The following is a 4,252-nucleotide window of genomic DNA, read 5'->3' on the forward strand; positions in this document are numbered from 1 at the left end:
TGGGGTTGTGTGACTTCAAGCCAAGGACCACCAAGGATTGGTGACACCATCAGAGGGGCAAGGAGGCAAGAAGGGATCCTTCCCTAGAGCATTCAGAGAGAGCATGGACTGCCACCCCTTGATTTCAGACGTTTGGCCTCCAGAAATCAACGCATCAGTGGTGCTGGAGTCTCTCTGAAGGTTCTACGGCAGGATCCTTTTTTGCCTCTTCCCAGCTCTGGTGGTTGCTGGCAATCCTCCACTCGCAGGTGTGTCACTCCAATTCGATCGTTGCTTTCATCATCACATGATGTTCTCCCTGGTTGTCTGTTTCCAAATTTTCCTTTTCTTATAAGAACACCAGTTATATTCGGTTAGAGACCACCCTAATCCAGTCTGACCTCATCTTAACTCAATTACATCTGCAAAGACCCTGTTTCCAAATAAGGTCACACACATAGGTTCCAGGTGGACATGAAGTTTTTGGAGGAAACTGTTTAACTCAGCACAGTGACTTTCGGCTACAAATTCTTCTCTATCTTTTGAATTGTGCATGTTAAATGTATTACTATCCACTCACTAGGCACCTGATGCCTTTTGATACATGTAGTGACCTTATTTAATTACAGAAGATTCAAAATCCCTAAAGTGAAGCACAGCATCAAGAACCAGATGTCCAGCTCCAGGACTGCCTCCCCTTCTCTTTGGGCCATCACTGAATAACTCCCAAGACCCTAAACTCCTAAGGGCAGGGCCTCTCTGTTTCCTGACCCGCAAACCCCAGCATCTGGCTCTGGTCAGCATTTGTTAAAGAATGAATATGTGGATGGGAAAAATATTTGTTTTAGATTTTAATGCCAAGAATCATTTTGAGTACCGGCATATTTAGGCATAAAGAATGGTGAATGGTGGGGCACCTGGGTGGCTCAGTGGGTTAAAGCCTCTGCTTTTGGCTCGGGTCATGATCTCAGGGTCCTGCAATCGAGCCCCACATCGGGCTCTCTGCTCAGCTGGGAGCCTGCTTCCCCTACTCTCTCTCTGCCTGCCTCTCTGCCTACTTGTGATCTGTCTGTCAAATAAATAAATAAAATCTTAAAAAAAAAAAAAAAAAGAAAAGAAGAAGAAGAAGGAGGAGAAGGAGGGTGGAGGATGGGGGAGGAGGGGGGAGGGGGAGGCGGCGGAAGAAGAAGCAGAATGTTAAATGAGAAAGATAATAACCTACAGGTATAAATGCTTTTAATATTCTTAAAGCCCCTTCTGTACATGATTTAATCTGCTGTGTCCTTCAGAGAGAAGCTTAGCCCAAGGTTCCTGCTCAAGTTTGTGGGGCTAGTGACCGGCTGCTTAGAACTCAGATGTCCTTGCTCCTGCTGGGGCTTCAAACCCCCCTCTGCCTTCAACAAGCGGGTTTTGGTGAAACCCAGTCCTTCTTCACATATTCAACCCAGTCTATTGTGAAAGAAATTTCAATGAGGAAGAAAAGGCCATATTTCTCTTTGAAAAATGACAAAAAGATACACCTGAAAACAAGAAAGTAAAATTCTAGTTTGACACGGGAAAGCCAAATGAAGCTTTTTTTCCCCCTCTAGGCTAAAGGCTACCATTGGAGGGGCGCCTGGGTGGCTCAGTCAGTCAAGCATCTGATTTGGGCTCAGTTCATGATCTCAGGATTCTGAGATGGAGTCCCACATTGGGCTCCCACTGGGAGTCTGGATGTCCCTCTCCTTCTGCTCCTCTCCCTGCTCGCGCTCTCTGTCTCTCTCAAATAAACAATAAAATCTTTAAAAAAGACGAACACTGGAATATATAAATATTAAACATTTAATATTTAAAGCATTACTTTATTTTATTTTATTTATTTGACAGAGAGAGACAGCGAGAGAAGAGTGGGGGGAGAGGGAGTATATATGTTTGTATAAGTACATGTAAAACCCTTGGGCCAGAGCATTTATATCTAGTTACCTATCCCCTCCCTCATCCCACAAAATGTTGTATCAAAGCAGATAAACTCACAAAGCCTCTCTGACTCTTCTGCAAAATAGGCTCCTTCCTTCCGTCATGGCATCCATGGCGTCAAGGTTGCTAGAGAGAGCGCAGGATTCAACCTTCGGTGTGTTCAACGACCACTGAGAAGTGAGAGGTACAGACGATAAAGGTCAACATCAACTAGGAAAGGTGATTTACAATTTATATTGTGACACCACATTTTCTGAGTGTAGCTTAATTACCTTTCTCAATTTTCCAGTAATTCCTTGGTAACCATGTTAACTGTAAAAAAAAAAAAAATCAATGAGGGGAGCCTGGGTGGCTCAGTGGGTTAAGCCTCTGCCTTCCGCTCAGGTCATAATCCCAGGGTCCTAGGATCCAGTCCCACATCCGGCTCTCTGCTCAGCAGGGAGCCTGCTCCCCGCCCCCAGCCTCTCTGCCTACTTGTGATCTGTCAAATAAATAAATAAAATCTTAAAAAACAAATCAATGAAATAAGACAGTAGACGCTCAGCTGTGATGCCAGGCTGAAGTCTGTTTCCCGGCGCTATACTGATACAGGTTTTAGATGTTCCCGTTTTCACCCCGAGGCGATGGCACTGTGTTCTGACAGCAGGCTCTGTCAGGACGTCCCCCTGAAAGTGCTCTTCCGGCGCTCAGGGTCCCTCCGTGAAGGAGATCTGAAGACCAGAAGAGGGGTCAGGCCTGGGGAGAGGGCCAACCTTTGCCAGGAATCTGGGCCTTCCACATTCCCTTTGCCCAAAGACCCACACAAAGTGTGGCTGATTCCGAGGGAGTGTGGGGGTGGGGGAAAGTGGACGGGAAAGAGCGCGGCAGCCGAGGTTATGGGAATCAAAACACCGGAGGCCTTTCCCTGGACATCAGTATTCAGGACGCTCATTACCCAAATGGACGGATCCTCCCCTCCCCGCACCCCCCACATCCCTCCCCTGGGACAGCGGCAGGCCTTGACCCTTCTGGCCCCCAGGGTGGGCGTGGCTTAGGAGGCACGGGGACAGGCCGGGGTCTGCCGCTCTGCGCTGTCTCCTCCCCACCCCCTTAGTTATCAGACCGCGGCCTGGCCGCACACGAGCCTTATTGGCCAGGAAGGAAAAAGAGGGAAAGGTCGAACTGTGAGACGCCAATCCATTACTTGCCTCCAGCTCCTTCTTTTAAGCAGGCGAGGAGCCCAGCGGCTTCTGAAGGAATTCCAGGGGCGAGAGCCAGAAGCTTGCTCGGGGGTCCCCTGTATGAGTCGGTTGGGGTTACCTTAATAAACCATCGCAACAGGGCCCCTTAACGAACAGAAATGTGTGTGCTCGCAGCTAGGGAGGCTGGAAAGTGGGGGTGAAGATGCGGGCGGTCCTGGCTCCTTCGGAGGGCGGGGAGGGAGCCTGTGTTCCAGAACTTGCTCTGGCTTGGCCACGGCGGTCTCCTCTCTGGGTCTCCCCACACGGTCTTCCCTCCGTGCACGTGCGTCCCAAACGTCCCCTCTGATGAGGAGACCTTCGTACCGGCCTGGAGCCCGCTCTCAGGACCTCCCTCATACTTGACGGCCTCTGTCAAGGCCCAGTCTCCGGGGACCGTCATGGTCCGAGGCCCCGGGGGACAGTACCTCAGCGGAGCAGTGTGGGGGGACACAGATCCCGCGGGAAGTCCTCCCACCCCGCACTGTCCACACCAGCTGTTTTTTCTTGCTGCCTCACGCGGATGTCCCCCTTCCTCCGCCGCGGGACTTCCGGCTCCGCCTCCCCACTTCCGGCCGCCGCCATCACGACACCACACGCGGTTTTACGGCCGTTCCCGGATTTCCTCTCCGTGTCCCTTTCCCGCGCAGGGAGATGATTTCCCCCGTGCGGGCAGCCCGTGAAGCGGGGGAACCTCTCACTTCTCTGACTTCCTCTGCACCGACGTGATCCTCACCTTCGTTTCTCTCCCGCTCTGTAACCTGCTCCCCGAACGTGGTGTGGACCTTGGCAATCGCAGGAAGCTACTACCCACCTCTGAAATCTGGAAGACCAATACCGACTTCGGAATCCACTCCCAGCTCTCCCTCCCATACACCCATCAGTCCTGCTCTTGGGGCTGACCAGCCCCTCCCCCATCCATTTCTCATCTCTCAGCTCCCTTCTAGCTCCTTCTCCTGCATGCCATAGGCATACGCTGTCCAGCGAAGTCACCACTGGCCACATAGAGTTATTTAAACATTCAGTTCTGGGTCATCCTAACCACATATCATGTGCACAATAGGCTCACGTGACTAATGGCAGAACAGCAGAAAGTTCTA

At 51.0% G+C, this 4,252-nt stretch overlaps 1 long non-coding RNA gene across 1 annotated transcript; it reads right to left on the reverse strand.

Moving 5' to 3' along the window:
* Positions 1-1,218: 1,218 nt before the first annotated feature.
* On the reverse strand, positions 1,219-3,688 carry LOC131833086 (uncharacterized). The gene is made up of 4 exons (XR_009354314.1): positions 3,581-3,688; positions 2,208-2,247; positions 1,993-2,105; positions 1,219-1,499 (listed from the first exon to the last, which is right to left on the reverse strand). It is a non-coding gene; the product is annotated as an uncharacterized LOC131833086 (long non-coding RNA).
* Positions 3,689-4,252: the final 564 nt, after the last annotated feature.

This window comes from Mustela lutreola, chromosome 6 (genome assembly GCF_030435805.1).
Source record: "Mustela lutreola isolate mMusLut2 chromosome 6, mMusLut2.pri, whole genome shotgun sequence".
Classification (NCBI taxonomy): Eukaryota; Metazoa; Chordata; class Mammalia; order Carnivora; family Mustelidae; genus Mustela; species Mustela lutreola.